The sequence below is a fragment of the Artibeus jamaicensis genome, unplaced genomic scaffold, assembly GCF_021234435.1.
Source record: "Artibeus jamaicensis isolate MK-2021 breed Jamaican fruit bat unplaced genomic scaffold, CSHL_Jam_final contig_923, whole genome shotgun sequence".
NCBI lineage: Eukaryota > Metazoa > Chordata > Mammalia > Chiroptera > Phyllostomidae > Artibeus > Artibeus jamaicensis.
Window position 1 is genome coordinate 9185647 of NW_026522014.1, and position 24958 is coordinate 9210604.

Genomic DNA, 24958 nt, shown 5'->3' on the forward strand with positions numbered 1-24958 from the left:
CTGTGGAAATAAAAAGGCATTCAGGTCCAGGAATCCCAGAGAATTTCTAATGAGATGAATCCAAAGAGATCCACAACAAGACATATTTATAATTAAAACATCAAATGTTAAAGATAGAGTCTTAAAAGCAGTGTAAGAAAAACAACTTGTTACATACAAGGGAATCCCCATAATACATTCAGCAGTCTTTTCCACAGAAACTTTGTAGGACAGAAAGGAATTGCTATGTATATATATACATATAAAATACCGAAAGAAAAGAATTTTTTCAATCAAGAATACTCTACCTGGCTTAGTTATTCAGAATTGAAGAAGAGTTTCCCAAACAAGCAAAAGCTAAAAGAATTTAACACCACCAAACTAGACTTATAAGAAAAGTTAAAGGTACTTTTTTTAGCTAAAAAAAAAAGTAGTAATAATATATGGAAGTCTAAATCTCACTGGCGAAGGTATAAATATATAATAAGGTAGTGGATTAATCACATAAAAAGCTATATAAAGCTTAAAAGACAAAAGGAGTAAAAACAACTATAATTATAATAGTTAAGGAATACACAAAATAAAAATATCTAAATCTACCTATGATTGCAATTCATGGTAAGAGGACCTAACACCTATCTTTCACATTCTTTTTCTATTTAAAAATCTATAATGGTTTCACAATGATTATTACATATTGGATAAAGGAAAAGAAAATAACACTTCTGAGTATGTATTGTGTGCCAAGCAAACAATTATGATAGCGATTGAAGAGGTAAATATTTTTAAAGCACATTACAGCATTTGAAATAGAAAATCAAAGCCTTTTCCCCCCTTGCCCCAAGTTATCAACCACTCTGTGGGAGAGGCAGAATTTCCAGCCCACATTCCTACTCCAAATTGCTTTCTCCATCATAACATGATAAATTTCAGAAATAAACATCTGACAGGCATGTTATAAAACTGGTAAATAAATGAGCTTTTAAAAAACCTAAATCTATATACTAGAACATTTTCCAAAATACACTTGTCTCTTTCTTTCAGAGCAAAATCTACCCTTAAATTTTATCAACTCTTTATAGCATATTACAATCTGGAAATCATCAATAGTATAACTACAAAATGGAATTACAGTATAAACACAAGTTTTCATGAATTAATGTATAATTTCTTTGGGGGTTAATTCTTCTATGTAGTGTAATCATTTCTGACATTTTAGTAATGCTTTTATGAGCAACTTGACCTTTGATAACATTTCTCTTTTCAAGCCTATAACCTGATAATTTGCCAGAAACAGTGCATTCAGAATCAGAGTTAAAAATAAAGCAATACTTTTTCAGATAAAATTCTGATTTATAATTTCACTTTTTGGTTTACTTTTAACACCTTCCATATACATGCTGTTTTACATGGTAATTCCATAATCTGTGCTTCAGAACACATATAATAACTTGGTATGTAAGGTTTATGGAGGCACTGGCTCTATATGTTTATGAGGATAGATGTCAAGAATACAAACTGTAAGCCAATAAAGAAAGAAAAGAAAGAAATACCACACCTAAAATTCAGCTTGAATAGTAAGGAAACTATGATGACATTCACTTAGAAACTGACAGCACTTTTGTCTCCCAGTTCTATAGCAGTTGCTAAAATATATCAATGAAGATAACATAAAATCAATTTGAATACTTTCTACTGTAAAACTGTATCTTCTAGCATTGTGTACTAAGATAACACTCACAAAGAAGCTATTAAAAAATCAAAACCACTATTGAACTAGAGAAATCTTAAAAAATGCTTGGCTTATGTGTACATCCTAAAGATGGCATAGAGGCTACTTATTAGATCAAACCAGGAAAGAAAATGCAGGCAAAATGAGTTCCATAGCTAATGTGCTAAGACTTTTGATGTCTTTACCCTGAGGGCAGGAATAATAAGCTACTCTGCTTGGATTTGGATAGACTTACAAAGCCATGGAGGGAAATGGATGAGACAGAATACACACAACCAAAATAGTAGGAGATTTGGGGAGTTAAGATTTTTAGACAAGTTAAGTTCCCAGCAAGTCAATGGGAAGAATAATAATAGAGACCCAAACAGGAAAATCTTGGCAGCTATTCCTTAAGGTCATAAATTTTTCAAGTGATTCATTCTACAATGAGTCATACATACAGAGAAATGCCATGTTTGTATGTGGATACCACACTTCCAATTTCCAGTCTAAGGGACACGAACATAAAGTCACAATCTGGAACTAATAATTGCGAACATTTATTATGTACACTTAAATGTTTTGCAGGTTTTAATTGATGTCATTCTCCAACAATCCTATGAGGCCAACACAATTATTATATTCATTCTAGAGAAGGAAACTAAGGCATGCAAATCAATTAATATGTCTAAAGTTACACTATGCTTTCTTGCTATTTGTGTGAAATGATTTATTTATATTTTCTTGTGATTTTTTAATGGGGCACTGTTGTGTGCATATAATCAAAGATGTATGGAAAGAAAAGACATGGGGGAGATCTAGTGAAAGAATTATGAAATGGATAAAACTTTTGTGGGAATTCCAGCCAAGATGAAGGCATAGGTAGAAACACTTCCCTTCCTTGCACAACCAAAAGAAAGATAACAACCAATTTAAAAACAATAAATAACCAGAAGTGCCAGAAAATCATATTACCTGGAACTCTGACAATCAAGGAATTAAAGAAACATTCACCCACACCAGTGGGAGGGGTGTGGACAGAAGATGGGAAACCCAGTGGAGAGGACAGTGGCAAGGCAGCAGACCACGAGGGTGACGTAGGGCTGGCTAAACAGGAAACTAGACTCAAAACTAGCTGTAAACTCCTGCAGGGGTTGCCACAGTGGGAGAAACTCCCAATCTCACAGGAGAGTTCATTGGAAAGTAGGGCCAGAGCAGAGCAATTGAGCAGCACTGTTCCCTCCTGGACCCCTCCCCGACAGACAGTGCCATAAGGCAGCAAACAGGGTTGCCCTGCCCTGGCAAATACCCGAGGCCCCACCCCCTTACAACATAACAGGCATGCCAAGACAAAGAAATATGGCCCAAATGAAAGAACAGATTAAAACTTCAGAAAAAGAGCTAAGCGACAAGGAAAGACAACCGATCTGATGTAGAGTTCAAAACCCTGGCAATCAGGATGCTCACAGAACGGACTGAGCTCAGTCACAAAATGAAGGAAGAAATGAAGGCTGCCCAAAGTGAAATAAAGCAAAATATACAGGGAACTGACAGTGAAGGGAAAGAAACCAGGACCCAAATCAATGATTTGGAACAAAAGGAAGAAATAAACACCCAGCCCGAAAAGAATGAAAACACAAGAATTCAAAAAAAATGAGGAGAGGCTTAGGAACCTATGACACAGCTGTAAGCACTCTAATATCCAAGTCAAAGGGGTCCCAGGAGAAGCACAAGAGCAAGAAATTAAAAACTTATTTGAACAAATAATGAAGGGAAACTTCCCCAATCTGGCAAAGGAAATTGACTTCCAGGAAGTTCAGGCAGCCCAGACTCCCAAAAAAGTTGGATCCAAGGAACACACCAAAGCACATCATCATTAAGTTACCCAAGATTAAAGGTAAAGAGAGAATCTTAAAAGCAGCAAGAGGAAAGGAGAAAGTTATCTACAAAGGCGTTCCCATAAGATTAGAAGCTGATTTATCAAAAGAAACCTTGCAGGCAAGAAGGGGCTGGAAAAAAAGTATTCAAAGTCAGGAAAAGCATGGACCTATATCCAAGATTACTCTATCTGGCAAAGCTATTGTTCAGAAAGGAAGGGCAGATAAAGTGCTTCCCAGATATGGTCAAGTTAAAGGAGCTCATCACCCCAAGCTCTTATTATATGAAATGTTAAAGGGATTTGCCTAAAAATATGATAAAAAATATGAACAGTAAAATGACAACAAACTCACAACTATCAACAACTGAACCTAAAAAAACCAACAAAAACTAAGCAAACAAGTAGCACAGGAACAGAACCAGAGAAATGGAGATCACATGGAGTGTTATCAGTGGGGAGAAGTACAGAGAATAAGAAGCATAAATGGTAGGCATAAAATAGACAGGAGGAGGTTAAGAACAGTATAGGAAACAGAGAAGCCAAAGAACTTATATACACAATCCACGGCAATGAACTAAGCGGGGGCGGGGGGAGCTGGAGGTTTGGGGGTACAGGGTGGAGGGGTGTAAAGGGGAGAAAAAACTGTCAAAACTGTAATAGCTTTATCAATAAAATATACTTAAAAAGAATACTTTTGTAATTTTGGCAGTTACTTTAACATTCACTGTTATTAAAATTTAACATATTAAAAAAAGAATTATGAAATTAAGCCCAGAGAAAAGAGAAGAGTTATCCAAGATCACAGGACAAGTTAACATAGTTGGGTTTTTCAGCATTCATTCGGCGGCCACATGGAGCTGAGATTTAGGGATGCAGCACTTACATTCTCATACACAAGGCCATTACGGAGACTGCAGAAATGACCTCACAGCATTGTGCTCAATTATCTGATGCACCAAGAAAACAAACCAATTACAGTTCTCCAAGGGCCATATTCTTATGCTATAAAACCCACTTAAAATAACCTAGAGAAGCAGAAATTATTATCTCATGTTTGTAAGTGAAAAACTGTACAAAATTAAACATAAAGCAGCAAATCTCACTCTAATATGCATGGGGTTATAAGCATCCGATGGGATTCTTCTTGAAAGCAAAACACAACCAAAGACATTCAGCCAACTGAGAGTAGAACCAAAGTCAACAACTAGGGAATAGGAAAAACACAACATTATTGGCCTGATAACAATCATTGAATCTACATAAATAAAAGAACTGACCTATTCCATTGCAGACTTTATTATGGAAGACAACACAGATGCCATGAATCTAGAAATTAAACTGACATAATCAATAAGGTAATTTTAATGGATACATATCTACTGAGATAGTCAAGGTGTTTTATACATCTTCCAAATTTAAAAATAATGGTATTGATAATAATTCACCCCATCCTATTTCATCAGAGGACATTAGAAATAAAGTAGTTCCTGAGAAAGCAGTTCAAACAAAGCCATCCCCCAATTCAGCATTGTTGCAAAGATAGCATGGAAAACACAGATATTCCTTTTGGTAAACACCTTTTGCAATGAAACACACTGTCAATAGTCTTGAATACCTAATAGCTTGTTCCACTCAGAAGAATTTTTTAAAGGATAATTGTCTAAGTATACTATTAACTTCATTGTACGTATGAGGCAACCAGAGACCACAGTCAGAGATGCAGGTAAATTCAGTACCCTTAATTGCTAAACTTAACTGGGGCCATCCTGTTCTAATCCATTCAGTGGGCAGTTAGACAGATTTGATAGGGATGTCACTGCTTAGGAAAAGTCTTGAATTTATGGAGCTTTAGAGAATGACAAAGTTCAATTATGCTTTGAAAGAAGGTAGAACAGGGTCTCCTCAACACCACGGGATTAAAATCCCTTAATAAAAGGAAAGAATAATTAAAAGTCTGTAGCTCATTTCATCAGTTATCCTAATGCTTCTCTCTAAAAGGTCTTACAAATAAATGGTCCCTAATTCCAGATATCCATTTCTAATATTTAATTTAGAACTTGAATTTCTTTGTGCCTTTTGAACTTAAATTAGCAATGATTTAAGTTTTTAAAAGAACTCAGCTACAACTTACATTTCCAAGAACAGGACATTGTAAAGAAACTTTTTTTTTTTTATTTAAAAGAGTTGAGAAGAAGAATTAAAGGAGAGAAGGCAAAGTAGTTCTCACAATGGAATTGGGAATAGAAGCTCTGCCATGGATAAGATCATCACAATTAAAAGCAGTTTTTTGAACATTCATATAACACTAGTAATTGAATACACTAAATAATTTATATAATATTTTTAAAAGGGTTACATGGACTCTGGGAGAATCATCCTTTCTATTAAAAGGAAAATAGGAATTCACATAACCTTGTCATGTCTAGTGAGTGAGGCTATGGAAAATTTTACACAGTTTAAAGTGGAGTAAGGATTCAAAATAATTAGGAAGTGAAGTACGCTAGCTGAATGCCATTTGTGAAGTGACTTCCTGACTGGGATATGCGTTACACCTTGAAATTTATGTATCTGCAGGGCTCATTAATCTAGATTCTTCTCTCTCCACTAGTGACTTGGCATGATAAAAGTCTGAAATGACACAGTGGAGACCTAAGAGTGCTTTACAAAGAGTACCTGTTTTTAAAAGTACTTCTGAAGCAAATTAAATATGCTTTTACGGGAACCATACAGACATAAAGAGGTCCTGGAGGCATGGCACAGTTCCTGACACAGGCCAGAAGCCGAGTACAAATAATTCAACTTCACCAGGGACACTGCAAAATATGAGTGTTTTGATGTTTTCAATTTTTAAGTTTTTTCCTGTTAATTAAGTGTTTTCCTAGCATAGAGAATGCATTTTATTATGAATTACAAGAACTCTACTTGATTTATATGGCCATTATTATGTTTGGTTCGTTTGTATCTTGATCCTTTTCGTTACTCATTCGGTCACTTTCCAGGTTCCGGCTTCCATCCTTGCTGTTCTCTGCTCAGCAGCCAGAACAATCCTTTGAAAACATAGTTAGGATCTCATCAGTCTTCTGCTGAAATCTGCCAGTGGTTTCTCATTAACGTGGGGTCTCAATGCTCAATAACAATGACTTCTGTTCACCCATTCCACACCTACCAGGAAGCAGGCACTCATCCAATCCTGGGCAGACCACCAGCTGATTCATATTTATACACATTCATAACTGTTTTCTTTTGCTTTGAATGACAAAATGTGTTCAATTTCTTCAAAAACTAGCTATAGAAAAAAGTTTTATATGTAAACAATCAGGAATCACATTAGAAAGCTCATTAGAAAATATTAAAACACACACTTTCAACTGAAAGTGGAAAAATGTTGCTATGGTTTTAGGTTCTTTTCTAACTCTGAAATTTATTTATTGAACTCTATTCCAGCCCTATTGGCCTCAGAACAGCAGAATTAGTTCCTGGGTATGCGACATTTTAACAATAGCCACAACTCCAACAAGGTTAGCATTGCACAAGCATAGGAGATAGTGAGGGTGAAATGATCCTCTTTTTCTGCCTGTTGTTTATTTGACATATCTCTGGTTGATCTCTGACAATTTTCAACTTGACTTCAAACCATGCACTTTACCTTTTAGCTGAAAGAAAAGAATTCCCTCTGATCCTCTAAATGTTCAGAACAATTTAATAATTTAGAGTGCCATAAATCAGCACAAATATCAACAATTAAAGAAGATTATGTACTTAATATGAAAATTTAACTTCTCATACATGGCCATTGCATTTAGATGGATTCATTACCAGATACTGAATTATCATCATAGCAAATTAAAACTTCAGGAATTTTGTCTATTTTTTTAAAGATGAATAAACTGAGTTTATGACAGGAGAAAAGACTTGTCCAAAGTTTTACAGTAAGGGACAGAACACGGGACTAGAATTCAGGTCTCTTTATTCATATTTTAGTAGTCTTTCCAGTACACTTCTGGCAGTGATTTGCATACATAATATCTTGGTTATATACTCAGGGATGTAACCTCATGAGCTGCTGAGGGGAAAGGAGCAGTGCTTTGGCTAAATGAGTTGGAAATTCATAACTGTGACTGGCCAAACACTATTAAGAGCCTGTCAAATATTTCAAGTAGCAGCAGCAACCATGATTTAGAGTATATTGTGGGTGAATTAGTAGTGAATACAAATTGTTTAAACTACACAAATTTAGAGTGCTTGGTTGTCATCATTTCTTTAAAGTTATTTTACAATTCCCTTTTCTGAACTGGAGATTTCTAAGAGCTACTATTTGTACGATTTTAAGCTCTATTCTAAGTATAAAGAAGCACAATATTAATTAGTAATTTAATAAACATACTGGAAATAAATTCAAACCCAAAAGTCAAGGTAATTATACTAATAAAATATGTACATCCATTAAATACACTCATAAAATCAGAACATTTAAACTAGTTCATTGACCCATTTCTTGACAACAGAATGGCAGGATGGAAGATAAGTAGGGTTGTTGATTAAGCCTGGCTGATGTCACTGTACTCTACAAATGACTCTGTAAGAATTGATTCATGACTCCAGATGACCTACCACTGATTTGTTAGCTCTTCGAGAGAAGAGATGATAAAAGTTCACTTTGCTGATATAATACAAGCCACCCACCCCCACCTTCCTGTAAAATGAAGCTTCCACAAGACAACTGAACAGGCCTGTGTACAGAGATGACCTCATTTATTTAGGTGGTAAGGCCAATTTCTGTTTCAGGGTGAAATGCTGTAGAAAATATTTTGGTTATGAATTCTTACTTATCTGCAAAATGTTTTTTTTTCTTAAGAAAACATAGGCTATTTACTGACAATATAAGTCTCCATCAGACAATGATTTATTTTTTTAAAGAAGTGATAAACAAGCTGAATTGAAATTGCACATTTTAAATATTAAATACTAATTTTTAATTGAAAATCATGAACCAGGATACCATGGAGTAATTCCTTAGGAAATTCCATGTGTATTTAATAATGAGCCTGAATTGGGGATGCGGTATCATTTGTCCTGTCATCTCATTAGCACTTTGGTAATAGGAGGACATTTGCATCTTTATTTAAATTGTTGTCATTTACCAGAATTACAGTCATGGTCATGTAGATAAGTCTTTATACATGCTACAAAGAACTAAAAGAGAGAAAGCCATACCATATTTTTCCTGTCCAAGTTATTGTTTTTAGATATAAAATGTATTGTCATCTGTCATGTTCATGGAGTCAACAGTTTAAGTGAAGGGAGGTAGAAATATTTCCATATAATTTAAAAAATTAGGAAACGATATGTTTTTTATTGCAATTTTATCTCAAGTCCTTTCTAGAACCTTCTATTGATCTGAGCTGTCAGAAGACAACTACACTATTTTAAACACAGCTTCATAAATGTCTTGTGTAGAAAGCATATTTTATAGAGGCATATAAAGAGATACATAGAAGAGAATTTTGTAGTAGGTTTACTTTTCCTGTACTCTATGAAAAGTGACAGAAGTATCATCTCTATACACTAATCTCTTCCCATCTAGAATCAGGTGCTCCTCAGACATTTTCAACATTAGTAACTGAATACTGCTGGAGAAAAACTATTCAAAGTATTCAAAAAGATGTACAGATCATTCTGGCCCACCCCCATACAGGACACTGGCAAGGAGCTGTAAGAGCTACACAGATGAGACAGACACACCGCTGGGGAGGCGGCACTGAGATGAGGAGGGGAACTGAAGCCATCCGGCCCCATCTCGACCTCTCCCACGGTTTCCCCTTCTTCTCTTCCTTAAAAGTAACCACTGTTCTGATTTTCAAATCACGCTTGTAGTTTTGTCTGGTTTTGAAAATTATATGAATGTGTTTTTAACATCCTTTATATATTTTATGTGTATTTATGCACACATTTCTTTTCTGGATATAATACTTAGGAATGGGGTTCCTATGTTAGTGGTGATGAGTGTGTCCCATTTGTGCTAGGTAACAGCAAATCATCTTTTTCCCCAGCAGTATTTACAACCCCCTTGCTCTGTGTCCTCACTGCCTCTTGGTATTGTGTAACTTTTACATTTTAGCCATCCTGGTGACTGTTTGGTGGTATATAATTTTGGTTTTAACTGGCATTTTCCAGTAACTAATAACAATATGTTTTAACTTATCTATTGCTTTAGGGTATCTTTTTAAAAAATATCTGTTCAAGTCTTCTGTGGTCTTTTTCTTTTTTCTGTTGGAAGGACTATTTTTCTTATTTATTCATTTTCTTATGTTTTTATGTTACTGAATTCTTTATATGTTCTGAATACAAAATCTTTGTTACCAAGTATGTTCTCTCATATTTTCCCTTGCCTTTCCATGATTATAATAATGTTTTGTGATTAAAATAACTTTGACTTTGATATAACTTATGAATCCTTTTCCCTCCTATGCTGTTACCGCTTCTTGGCCTTTTGGCTAAGATCAAGTATAAAGAAAATTTTGTATAAACCAGTTCATAAAGTTAATCTCCTATATTATCTTCTAGATTAGAAACTAATTGTTTTGCCTTTTATGTTGATATTTTGATTGAAAACCCAGCTGGGATTTATTTTTGTGTCTTGTTTGAGAGAAAGACCAAATTTTCTTTTTCTTGTTGCTATCCTTGAACTGGCATAATTTTTCCTCCATTTTTTTGCATTGCAAACTTTATCATACAGTTTTGTCCAAAATGTTTCACTCTGTTTCTGGACTATGTATTCCATTCCATCAGTTGAAATGCATATCTTGCCTCAATTCTACTATGTCTTATTTATTTATATTAATAAAAAGTATTGCTCTTCCATATAGCATGTTTTTCCACCCTTCTGTTTCCAGAGCATATTGATTATTTTTCCTAAATTTCCATATAGGTTTTAATTTTTATTGCAATCTTATAGATGCTGTATATGTTTAATATAAACATTTGATAATTAATAAATGACTTAATAGGAGTGGTAAAAAAGTGCATTCTTCTTTGTTGTTTAAATCAGAGCTTTAATATTTCATCATTAAATATAACGCATGTTTTAGTAGTTTTTAGATACTTATGAAATTAAAGACATTTCCTTTTATTCCTAGTTTGCTACAGGTTTTTTAAAAAATCATAAGTAGAGGTTGAATTTTATAAAATATCTTTCCTAACTCTATTGAGGTGATTGTATACTTTTCTTTCTTTTACTGTTTCAGTTAGTTAGATTAGCTCATTAGAATAAACTGTTTGAGTTTTTAATGATAAACTGACTTCACATTCCTGAAAAAAGACATAAATAGTTATTATGCATTATCCATTTTATATATAATTAGATATTACTTGCTAATTTTGACTTAGAATTTTTGCATCTAATTTTGAAATAAGTTGGAAAGTGTTTGCATTTTTGATTCTCTCAAAAATTTGGATAAAATTGGCATTTTTTTTTCTTAACATTTTGGCAGTATTTGATAGTGAATCTATCAGAGTCTGTAGTTTATGTGTGGGAAGATACTTACTTTGAATTCAGCTTAGGTGAAGTGTATTTTTCTGGAAATCCGTGTATCTAAATTTAAAAATATATTGGCATGGAGAATCTTCTGGTCAAGATCGTGGCACAGGTAGACATGTCTTGCCTCTTTCCACAACCACATCAAAATTACAACTAAAATATATAACAACCATCTCTCAGTACAATCAGAAATCGAACTGAATGGAAGTCTGACAACTACGAAACTAAAGAAACTACATCCATCAAGACTGGTAGAAGGGGTACAGACACAGAACAGGCTGGTCTCTCACCCATGTGTGGTGGAGAAAAATTTGAGAATATCTCAGGAGTGAGGAGTCCCAGCCCCACACCAGGTCCCCCAGCCCAAGGTTCTGGCACTAAGAAGTTTAGTCCCTATAACTTCTGGCTGCAAAAACCAGCAGAGATTGAGTCAATGAAAGAAACCCCTGGAGACCCAAGCGGTTCCTCTGAAAGAACCCACACACAGACTCACCTGCTCAGACACTTTCTCTGAGCTCTAGTGCTGGGGTGGCTACTTGAAGGGCACCAGTGGCATACTGGAAGAAGCTGCAGCTGGGAGACCAGAGGTCTTCTCCCTTTTCTGAGCCCTCTCCCTGCAATGCCATGGAGCTGGCAGGCTGGTGCCATATTTGAGACTCCATCAATCTGGCTATCAATGTTTGACCCACTTTGGAGATCCCCAAAGACTCTGCCCTACCCACCTTAAGAGCCCACCCAAGCTTCTTTTCCACATGAATGGCTGGTTTTGGCTCATGCTTCATATGTTCCTAAATCCTATCAAACAAGCAACAGCTAGCCTCAGTGAGGTCCAGGGCAGGCATTAGCAGCAGCCACATTAGTTTCATAGCTTGGCTTTACTTGGGAATGTCCAAGCCTAGCAGAAGCAGCAGCCTTCTCAGATTGCTTTATAGCTCAGGAAGGGCAACCCCAGGCAAAACACAGGTGGGGGCTAACCTTGGCCTGTACCACCCAGGAGATTCCAGGGCCAGCCCACTCGATGGAAAACTAGAGACCACTTTGGAGTACTACCACCCTGCCCCTGCACAGCTGATCCTCCATGGACAGTGAAAGTTGGTGGTAAGAGGTCACAGCCAATCCTTGCAGTTGACTGGTCTGGGTAAAACCCTCCCACTGATCTGCTAACAGTGACCAAGGCTCAACTACAAAAGGAGAGTGTACTCAGCCCATATAAAGGGCATACCTTGAATACCCAGCTTGTGGGGTAGGGGTGGCTGTGCTGCTAAACCTTACAGGACACCTACTACATTAGGGAATACTACCAAGACACAGAGTCAAAGCAGCTCTACCTAATACATAGAAACAGAGGGAGGCTGCCAAAATGAGGAGACAAAGAAACATGGCCCAAATGAAAGAACAGATCAAAACTCCAGAAAAAGAGCTAAAGGAAATGCAGATAAGCAATGTATCAGATACAGAGTTCAAAACACTGGTTATAAAGATGCTCAAGAAAATTAGTGATGACCTCAGAAGCATAAAAAAGATCAAGTAATGAGGCATTCATTAATTAAAATAAAGAACAATTTACAGGGAAACAAGAGTACAGTGGATGAAAGCGAGAATCAAATTAATTTCAACCATAAAGAAGCAAAAAACAATGAACCAGAACAACAAGAAGAAAAAAGAATCCAAAAAAATGAGGGTAGGGTAAGCAGCCTCTGGGACAACTCTAAGAGGTCCAACATTCACATTATAGGGGTGCCAGAAAGAGAAAAGGAAGAACAAGAAATTGGAGATCTATTTGAAAAAAGAAAGAAAGAAAACTTCATTAATTTGGTGAAGGAAATAGACATGCAAGTCCAGGTAGCACAGAGAATCCTAATCAAGTTGGACCCGAAGAGGACCACACCAAGACACATCATAATTAAACTGCCAAGGGTTAAAGATAAAGAGTTAATCTTACAAGCAGCAAGAGAAAAGCAGAAGTTACCTACAAGAGTTTCCATAAGACTGTCAGATGACTTCTAAATAGAAACTTTGCAGGAAAGAAAGAGCTAGAAAGAACTTACACGACTCCACTCTAAGAAGACACCCAACCCAATTAAAAAATGGGAAAAGGACTTGAAGAAACACTTCTCCAAGGAGGACATACAGAACATCCAGAGACATATGAAGAGATGCTCAATATCATTAGTTATCAGAGAGATGCAAATTAAAACCACAATGAGATACCACTTTACACTGGTCAGGATGGCTATCATAAACAAAGCAACAAACAACAAATGTTGGAGAGGTTGTGGGGAAAAGGGGTCCTTAGTCCACTGTTGGTGGGATTGCAGACTGGTACAACCATTATGGAAAACAGTATGGAATTTTCTCAGAAAAATAAAAATTGACCTGCCTTTTGACCCAGCAATTCCACTGCTGGGATTATATCCTAAGAATCCTAAAACATCAATATCAAAGAACCTATGCACCACAATGTTCATAGCAGCACAATTTACAATAGCCAAGAGTTGGAAGCAACCTAGGTGCCCATCAGTAAATGAATGGATCAAAAAATTGTGGTACATATACACAATGGAATTCTATGCAGCAGAGAGAAAGAAGGAGCTACTACCCTTTGCAACAACATGGATGGAACTGGAAAGCATTATGCTGAGTGAAATAGGTCAGGAATTGAAAGACAAATACCATATGATCTCACCTTTGACAGGAAGCTAAAGAATAAAACAAACAAGCAAACAGAATAAAAACAAAGACACTGAAATAGAGAACAAGTGGGCAGCGACCAGAGGGGAGAGGGAAGGGAATTTAAGGGGAAAAAGGGGGAGGGATTTTGAGGAACAAGTATGAAAGACACAGGGTTGAGGACTGGGGGAAGGGAAATTGGAGGGAGGGGGGAGACAGGGTGGGGGGGTGGGATGGAAGAAATAGATAAAAATGTACTTGAAAAGTAACTAAATAAAATTTATTATAAAAAAAATAAATAAATAAAAAATAAAAAAAAATTGTGGTACATATACACAATGGAATTCTATGCTGCAGAGAGAAAGAAGGAGCTACTACCTTTTGCAACAACATGGATGGAATTGGAAAGCATTATGCTGAGTGAAATAGGCCAGGTGCTGAAAGACAAATACCATATGATCTCACCTTTAACAGGAAGCTAAACAACAAAATAAACAAGCAAGCAGAAAAGAAAAACAAAAAAAAACAAAGAAGTACTCAAAGAGATGAAAAGCAAGGACCTACAACCAAGATTATTCTAACCAGCAAAGCTATTATTTAGAATGGAAGAGCAGATAAAGTGCTTCCCAGACAAGGTAAAGCTGAAGAAATTCATCACCAATCCATTATTATATGAAATGTTAAAGGGACTTATTTAAGAAAGAGAAGAGCAAAACTCTGAACATTAAAGTGACAACAAACTCACAACTATCAACTGAATCTAAAAAATAAAAACAAATGATCAAAAAAAAAAACCTAAACAAACAATCAGAACAGAACAGAATCATAGGTGTGGGGATCATTTGGAGGGTTATCAGCTGGGAGGAGGAAAGGTGAGAATGGGGGGGCAATGGTGTAGGGGTCAGGAAGCACAATTGGTAGGAACAAAATAGACAAAGAGATGTTAAGAAGAGTATAGGAAAGGAAGAAGCCAAAGAATTTACATGCACAACCCATAGACATGAATTAAGGGTGGGGGAGTTACTGAAGGGAAGGAATACACTTGGTGGATGGGAGCAGAGGAAAAATATTGGTACAACTGTAATTGCATAATCAATAAAATATACTTAAAAGATTAAATCAAAATGAAGTAAAATAATAAAAAATACAATGAATACATCTCAAAAATTAAAGTGTATTGGTATGAAGTTGTTAATTATATGCTTTCACTATTTTTTGATGTCTTCAGGATTGCTAACGATGTTCCCTCTTCACTCTGAAAGTGGTAATGTGTTATTAGTTTTCTTCATTTTTCTCTGTAATGAATTTATAAATGTTTAGGGCCTTTAAAATTAATTTGAGTTTTTTAAAAATCATATTCATTGTATACTTTCTTTTCTACTTCATAAATTTTTGCTCTTTAAAACTTTTTTCTTTCCTATTATTTTGAGTTTATATTTTTATGCAATTTTTTAAGTGCATGGGAGGAATACTTCGCTCATTGACTTTTTCAGTAGTTCTTTACTTCTAACATAGCCTTTAAAGCTATATATTTCTTTCTATACATGGATATAGCTGCATCTCAAGTTTTGGTATGTAATATTTACATTAGAATTAATTTAAAATATATTCTACTTTCCATTTTGATATTTTCTCTGATCCATGTGTTAGTTAAAAAATTACTTCTTAATTTCTACACATGTGAAGAATTTATATTTTAAATATTGATTTCTAGCTTAATAATACTATGGTTAGAAAACATTCTGGAAGGTTTGAAAACTTTTACATCTATGGAGACTTGCTTTATGTTCCATAATATTTAAATATTTCATATTTACTGTAAACTCTGTGATTGTTGGATGTAGTATTCTTAGTTGGTATTGGTTAATCATGCTTTTCATATCTTTGTTATCCTTACTGATTTTTGTGCAATTGTTCTATCCATTATTGATAGTGCTCTATTAAAATGTCACATAATATTTATTGCAGTCCTGGACAACTTAATCCAATTATCATGATTGAAGTGATTTGAAGCTGGGCAGACTCTTTTAGTGTTGGTCTATTTTTTATTTATTCTTTTGATTTATCTTAGGTAGAACTGTTTGAAGTCCCACACCAAAGACTGATGAATTAACTAAGACCTTCTTTGGTGGGCCCTGACTTTTCTTTTTTGTCTTCATAATACTAAGAAGCTATTAAAAGCTCAGCTAATCCTCTCAGGTTTGTAGCAACCCCTTCTGTAGCTGCAAATATCTATAGAGCAATCCTGGCTGGTGTGGCTCAGTTGGTTGGGTGTTGTCCTGCAAACCAAAAGGCTGCTGGTTCGAATCCTCTGTCAGGCCAGAAAGGCAACCAATCGAAGTTTCTCTCCCTCTCTTTCTGCCTCCCTTCCCTTCTCTCTAAAATCAAAAATAAAAATAAAATTTAATTTAAAAAATACACAGAGCTAAAAACCATCCAAATACCAAGCTTATATTTTTATTATTCTTTTCTTGTATCTTTGACCTGTAATCCTTACCACCCTATTAGCTCTCCACTGCTTTCAAACATTTGTATAAATACAATTTCCCACCTTTTCTAATATTCTTAGAAGTACAGTTAGTCCTAAATATTACTAGTGGAAATGTTGCTAGCCATGACATTAGTAAGCTTCAGTCTCAGGTCACTATTCTATAAAACAGAAATCTACTACTGACTTTAAAACTTTCTAGTGCTTATTTTGCATATAGAAGTAACTCAGACAAGAATTATATTTGACTTTCTATACGCTTTCTTTACTTAGAGATGTGATCTAGTCTGGTAGTTTTATTTATCTTTATACACTTGACAAGACACACTTTTTTCCTGGTGTCTCTTTCAATGTCCTGTTTCATATTCTTCATTTGCTGGCTGCTTTCAACTTACTTATGCTGTCAATATCTCATATAAAAATGAATTTCTCTAAACAACCCTCTTCACAAAAACATTTACTCCCGCTAGCTTAAATAAACCTCTTTACCGTAATGTTGTTTTTCTTATTTTCTTAGACCCAAAACTTGAAGACAAGTCTGAATCAACTTTCCCTCAAATGTATACAATTGCAAAGATCTGATTAGTTCTAAAAATGTCACTCACCTATCCTCTTTTAACTCCATCATGTGAATCATGCTGTGAAACTTAGCCCCGTATCTCTGGATTAGTTTAAATGTCTCCTCATTCTTCCCTCGGCTTCCAGATCCTCATACATTTCGTCTATCCTGCAGCCCTTCCAGGTTAATACAGTAGTTTTAATATGGCATTTGATAAAGCCTTCAGGTGAATCTGGTACATTCAATAATAAATTCCGAGCCATTAGGTGGCATACAAACCCTTCTATTGGGATATAATCTTATGTTACTAACTCACCCCTCAAATGATCTCCAAACCACTTTCAGATAAAACTTCTGCTCTGTACATATCAGTATATTCAGTCCTCTGGGGGGTGTCTTCTTCTTCTTGTTTTTATTCTACAGCTTGTGTCTTTCCTCCCCAACCTAGAACCCCTTCTTCCTTCTTTCAGCTTGATGGAATCCTTCACACCGTAAGATGATGAGTTCACCTGTACCACCTCTGTCACATCTTCCTCACCACTGGAGCTGGGAGCAATCCCTAACTTCTAAAAACTGGTGACTTCTGTGGGGATGGCAACATGGTGCCTTGAGAGACTGCAGGAATTAGAGTCAAATGGAGATGAGTTTTAAACTCTTTTTCAGATGCACGATCTTGAGTAAGTTACTAGTTAGTTCCTTGTCTGCAAAATGGAGTTAATACCAATCCTTTTGGAGGGCTCATGTAAAAATTAGATATGATAGATATAATAGGTGAATACAGTATAAAGAGTTTAGTACATAATGGTTGCTAAAATAGGTAGTAGATATCATTTCTGTCATTACTAATAGCAGGGCTCATTTGAAATTAATCATGAGTGATTTTATCATCAATTATCTTTTATGCCTATTTTCTCTATATGCCACCGGGATACAAAATCCTTTAGACTAAGAACCATGGATATACTTTTGCATATGAAAATAACAACTGCTTGAAGTACTTGTTGGTTGACAACATATTTACATAATATTTTCAGAGTATATGATGACTATTATTTTACATTGATAAAAGAGGTTATGAGTGTAAAAAATTTTCAAGTTGTGGTATAACCAGACCAGCACCTGAACCATGCCAACACTCACTGCTGAAGGCAGTCACTGAGGGGACCACAAAATCAGTAACATGAGCATATTGATTGTGCTCAACATGGAATCCTTCTTCTGTTGAATAATCTAATCAAATGTAATCTTTGCATAGGAGAAAAATAAGTTTGACGACAGGCAAACCGTCTGAGAGGTGGGGAGGAAGGATCAATTTCAGTCATGGAAACAAGTGGAATCAGTATTCAGACCCTAGTTTACAAATACACTGAAGGGCTTATCGAAAATCAGAATGCTGACTGCACTATTAAAATGAAGCAACCCTCAAATACTGCTCTCCAAAGTGCAGCCATTTAAAATCTCTGTACCTATGCACCACAATGTTCATAGCAGCACAATTTACAATAGTCAAGAGTTGGAAGCAACCTAGGTGCCCGTCAATAAATGAATGGATCAAAAAATTGTGGTACATGTACACAATGGAATTCTATGCAGCAGAGAGAAAGAAGGAGCTACTACACTTTGCAACAACATGGATGGAACTGGAAAGCATTATGCTGAGTGAAATAAGCCAGGTGTTGAAAGACAAATACCATATGATGTCACCTTTAACAGGAAGCTAAACAACAAAACAAACAAGCAAGCAGAATATAACCAAAGACACTGAAATAGAGAACAAGGGGACAGCTACCAGAGGGGAGAGGGAAGGGAATTTAAGAGGAAAAAAAGGGGAGGTATTTGGAGGAACAAGTATGAAGGACACAGGGACAAGAACTAAGGGGGGTGGAAATGGGAGGGAGGTGGGGAGACGGGGCGGGGTGGGCTGGGATGGGAAAAATAGACAGAAAACTGTACTTGAAAAATAACTAAATAAAATTAAAAAGATGTCTAAAACATAAAAAAAATCTCTATCTGCTTAGAGAATGTTCAAGACTTCACCAATCAACTTGATCTAAGACACACAGTGATAATTATTAACATACTACACAGACATTTTGTACATCTGAACACATTCACAGACACACACACACCCTATATGCAAAGTCAAGTGTAAAAAACTATCCTCAGACTAATGAGCTGTCTCATTAATAGTACTACTTCCTGTTCTAATTATGAAATATCATCCAGGTCACTTTCTATTCTTTTAGGCCTTTAAAGAGTTAAATATGCCAACTACATTTACATAGCCTATATTTTCAAATAATTGTATATGCAATCACTAATTTTTTTAAATGTATTTGCTAACTGGCCAAGTGTGATCTCTGAGACAGAACTTTCTTGAGACACAGATTTTAAGGTTAGGGCCCTGAGATGGGGCCATCTACTTAAAAGGAATTCCCATAGCACTACGTTTTCATGGCATGACTTTTCCTTCAAATGACCAGTTGCAGAGTTGGAGGAAAAGACAGATTCCACATGGCAGGTACGAACAGTCACTATCTTCTGACTGGTTCACTTTAGAATTTGTAAGGCATATGTCTGGAAATGGGAATTTAATACATTAATTAATTCATATGTCATCTTGTTCCCCCCAAAGTTTTTTTTTAAATCTAATCTTTATTGTATTTTTTCCACTACCATTAAGTCCCCTTGTACTCCCCTTTACCCAGCAATCACCACACTGTTGTCCATGGCCATGAGTCCTTTTTCCTTTTTGCTTTGAAAAAAAAAGGACCAAAAGAGTTTTAAAGTAGTTTGCAACACATAAGAGTTTGCTAACAGTATTTTAAAAAGATGAGAAATTTTTGCTTTAGAAGTAGAGATATTAGAGAAATGAGGTTACCACAAAGATGTGCATATATGAAATCTCATGCAGGGTCCTCTTAATCTTATTTCAAGCTTTTTAACAGTGAACACATAGAATTAATTACAGATCATCCTAGAAATGGAAAATTTTCGGGTGAGGTAAAACAGTTCTTGATTTACAAACATAAGTAAATTTTTTCCCACAATTTTTATAAAGGAGATAATGTATCTCCTTTATACATTAATCTGAACATGCCTACTGTGATAGTGCCTTCAATATAGGCACTATTACATGAAGCAATTTGATGTATAAGCAATTGTCTAGAAAAACATATTTTCCTGTGTAAAAAATATTATACTTGATCATTATTTTTTAAAAGGGTTTCTTAAAGCTTTTTGATACAGTGTTGTGATAGATTTCTGATATGAGTCCTAAAACTCTGGAGTTTTTAAGCTCTTTGGGTCTTAAGCTAGTAGAATCTTCCATGCTGTTGAGCGTGGGGGATGTCAATTGAAGGAGAGTGATCAGTGGGTGGAGCTATGTGCCAGAGGGAATTCATAATAACATTCATACCCTCTGTTATTCCTAGGACGGAATTTCTAGTTCGAAACCCAAGAGTCAGAGCCTGCTTTCTCCACTTTCTTTTGAAAATGCATGTTCACCCACAGACCACCAGGCAAATGCCCAGCTGAAATAGGTCACTTAGCCTAAATAAGAAGTAGTAAAAAATCAATACTACTTAAAATGTTTTCAAAGTAATATTTCATCTTATTAATTTATACAAAGTTCTCTTTCATACACTTTTATCTATATAGATGAAGCTTAACACTTACTGTTAAATACTGTTTTTAAGTATTTTTGTCATTTTAAGATGCCATGGACTTCACTTTTTTTGTTTGATGGTTTCTATTTTTGATTGCTACAATATCAGACCACCTGATGTAAAACCTGCTGTTGACAATCAAAAAAGATTTTTTCTTACTAGGGCATCTTGAATCATTATAAATAAATTATTGTAAATAAAAAATGAAATAACAATAAGTTTAATGCGAAAGCATCAAATATAAGAACCAGATTACATCAAGGCTGTGGGAAAAATAATATAGTTTTTAAAAATATCTATCAGCCCATTGCTTTAGCTTTGCTTAGAGTAAGAAATTCACTGTGGTAATGTTAGTTTGGTTTCCACCATAATATGGAAGTACTTAAAAATATATCAATATATAGCACACATTTAAACAAAATATCAACATGTGCATGCAACATTTTTCTTTTGTTGCACATTCACTGTCCTATACACTATTTGCTGTCCACTGTCCCTTAAACATTCTCAGGGCAATCAGCACTAGGTCTATTAAGGCATTTTACATATTTCTGTAGAATCTGAATGCCAAGGAAATAAAAGGATTATGGTTGGTACACTCAGATCAACTCTTTCAATACCCAAACTACATTAAAAAGTTACAGGAAAAAATGGTGCTTCATTAGTAGCAACACAAACTAATATAAAAGACAATTTCTTAAGACCTGAAAAGAGCTAACACACAATTTTCAGTTATGTGCTGATTTTGGACTTTGATAAGTGAAAGATTCAGAAAGTTCAATAAATTACATAAAAACTACTCAGTCACAGAATAATAACTGAACATTTGGCTTTCCTTCACTGATCTCTAAAAATATAGCTTCAGTCTTTTGACTTTTGCTTTTACAAAACAGTTGTTAAATGAGAAACACAGGCACTACAAAATGCTAGGAATAGCGACAATCATATCACCCCTTATCTTTGAGACTTTCTTTGTTCTACATAAAAAAATTTTCAAATTTCTACTATGAAAAATAAAAGGAACCTTTATATACAGTAAAGGTATACACCAAGCTTCTGGATGGAGAGATTATACATGATAAAAGATGTTGGTTTTTCCTGAATTCATTTATAATTCCTAGAATCCCACCCAACAATTATCAAAAAAAAAAAAAGTGAGTTTGAAACTTGGACAAATGACTAATCAGTAAGCATCTTAAAAGCAGCAAGAGAAAAGGAGAGAGTTACCTACAAAAAAGTTCCCATAAGACTAACAGCTGATTTCTCAAAAGAAACCGTACAGGTCAGAAGGGGCTGGAAAGAGGTATTCCAAGCCATGATATCCAAAGACCTACAACCAAGATTGCTCTATCCAGCAAAGGTTTCATTTAGAATGGAAGGACAGACAAAGTGCTACTCAGATAAGATCAAATTCAAGGAGTTCATCATCACCAAGCCCTTATTATATGAAATGTTAAAGGGACTTATCTAAGAAAAAGAAGATAAAAAATATGAACAGTAAAATGACAACAAATTCACAACTATCAACAACTGAACCTAAAACAAAATCAAAAACAAAAACAAACTAAGCAAACAACTAGAACAGGAACAGAATCACAGAAATGGAGAATTTTTATGTTTTCTTTTTCACACATTCTTTTTTAAAGATGAGACTGAACTGTTACATACTGTTAAATACTGCTTTTAAGGATTTTTCTCATTTATCCAGTGATCTAGTTTCGGTGAAAGAATAGGATAGACAGGAATAACAGAGAAATCAATAGACCAAATTATATGCATAGTCCTACTACATATTAATTATTAGAACAAATACATTTTTATCCACACAAAGATATTTTTATTGTTCTCTACTGTTTCTTGTAGAGCACTTAGGCCTTTATTGGCTAATTCATTTTTGCTCCTTTAGTACATGCTGTAGACAACTTTTTTTTCTATAAGAATCTATATTTTAGATATTATTTCTTAGAAAAGATTAGTAGAAATAGTACAGATTAACATATTTGAGGTTTATAAACACATATTGTTAAAGAACAGTCTAAATAATATAACAATATACAATTCCTCTTCTTATCTGTAAGAGTTTCTATTTTCTATCACTGGATTCTCTTTTAATTGACTTTATAGATAGGGGGAAATAGATACTGTCTCATTAATTTGCATTTTTTGTTGCAGTGTTCTTATGCGTTTGGGAACTGCCTGTATTTCTTCTTACATCAAGTGACTCTTGGTTCTGTGGTGGTGCTCAGACTGTCACCCAAGAAGGGCTGACAGCCAGGGCAGTGGCGAGCTCCTGCCCCTTACATTCTGGATGATTGACAGTCATGCTGCACAACCTCCCAGAGTGGGGTGGGGTTCCTGCATTCCGGCCATGCAGTCTATCCCTGGTATGGCAGGCTTGGATCTTCTAGGCTGCTCAGATGGAGGAGGCTAAGTCAAACTAATTCATTTCAGATCATTAATTTTGGGGAGGATATTGGAACTTTATAAAATAGATGAATGTTTGAAGTAAGTGGAGAGGTGATTTGTATGTTATGTACCTTTATATATTATATAGGCTAGGCCAGCAAGAAACAGCTCGTTGCAGCCTGAGCTCTTCAGAGTGTGCTGAATGGCCCTTGAACTCTATACAAGGGTTGGCAAAAGTAGCTACAGTTTTCTTATGAAAATAATATCAACAAATAATACAATAATTAGTACATGTTAATTATGTGCATACTCACAACTTTAAACCTACTTTTGCCCATCCTAGTATTTGTCATCTTATAAAAGGAGGCAGTTAAACTAGAATAATTGAGGCCACTCTACTTCAAAAGAATTACTGACCTTCTTTTTTATGAGAAAGGTGAAGGTGGAAAGAAATCAAGATATACTTAATTCAGAATGTATGGTTAATGCATACCTCCAAATCCACATTAGATACAACTTTGTAAGAGTTAAAAAGAAAAAGGAATGTTCTTTTTCCTGAGTCTGACAAAATGATTATTGGATTATTTTAAAAGAAATGGCAGCAACTAGGCCTGCTTTTCTTTATTTTAGCCTGAGATAAACACGTCCATTTTTCTGGACATGAAAGCTGCATTCTTCATATATATCATCATGCTTATCACATTGATATTAACCTTTCTATTGACCAAAGCTACACTTTAAGCTACCAGTAAACTGATTTTACAAGGCTCTTATCAAGTTAGAACAAGAGAATATTAATGTGAAAAAAGGTAAAGGACTCTATGACTCTGATGTAGCTTTGGTTTATTTTCCCTCAGCTGCAATCAATAGACGGTACCTGAGTCCAGCTCATCTATACATCATTACAGTCATTTAATATAAATCCATCCTGCTAAGAAACTACATTGTAAATTAATGTATTAAGATACTGTAATGTATATAAATGTAATATTCTTCATATCAAATTGAAACTTTATTTAAAAATTCTAAAATTAGAAACAGAAGAACAATTACCATTTTAATATTGTTAGTTATATGATAAATCAATGCCATGAACATGCAGCTTAAATGACCTACTATTTGTAAATACCAGAATTAAGACAATTATACTATTATTTTTTCAATTATTTATGCACAGAAAATATGACATTTAAAAACTATAGCTTTCACCAATATTATTGTGATATATTAGCCTTTAATACTATTTATGTAGATGAAGCTTGGATATATATTTCACCAATACTTATGAAAGATATCCTTTCATAATATTTCATAATTAGAGTATCAAGGACTCTTTAAAATAAATAACAAAGTGTTCAATATAAGTTCTTCCTGCATTTGCTGTATTATACCTAATCTGGAACACTCCTTCTTTTCATTAGCATCATGACAACCCATAAAAGCCCTTTCACAAAAAAAATAGATTCTCAAACATATGAATATATGTCCCTACTTTCTAACAAGACAGCATCAACATCACTGATTAAAAACAAATTGCACCACAATAAAAACCTCAGGATTATTCCTAGATCAAATTTGCTTTATAGCCATACTTCTTGCCTTAGTTTTAAAAAGGAACAAGAGCACTGTCTCAACCTCCCCTATGTGGCTAGAGTTCTATTTCCAAAAGACCTGATTACAGCAGTTCCCTAGCCGAACGCTTTTAATTCCAAAAGGATGGGAGAGTCTCTTTAACTTGGCCTTTTTTTTAAATGATCTGGTACCATCCAAAAAGACTCATGTCCTTCGACCTTCCAAACACAAAGTCTGCAGTGACATGCCCAAATATCTGCAGCTGTGCAAACACCTCAAGTCCTTTCACACCTCTGTGCTTTTGCATATCTGTGATTTTAGCCTAAAATATACTGACCTTCTTAAGAATGCTTATTTATTCTGAGTTAACACATAAGTCATCTCTTTTCAAAACCTTCAGTGACCTCCAGAGAGAGAATAAACTCTACCCACTCTGCTCCTTAGCTCTCTGAACATATCTCTAGTTTAGAACTTGCTGCACTATGTTCG

General features: G+C 35.0%; 1 protein-coding gene and 1 long non-coding RNA gene across 3 annotated transcripts in view; one reads left to right on the plus strand and one right to left on the minus strand.

Moving 5' to 3' along the window:
• Positions 1-24958, minus strand: part of THSD7A (thrombospondin type 1 domain containing 7A) — a 356792-nt gene that overhangs the window by 104801 nt on the left and 227033 nt on the right. The gene's annotated exons all lie outside the window — the stretch shown is intronic.
• On the plus strand, positions 8183-23109 carry LOC119065345 (uncharacterized). The gene is made up of 4 exons (XR_005085580.2): positions 8183-8332; positions 15005-15040; positions 17294-17500; positions 22664-23109. It is a non-coding gene; the product is annotated as an uncharacterized LOC119065345 (long non-coding RNA).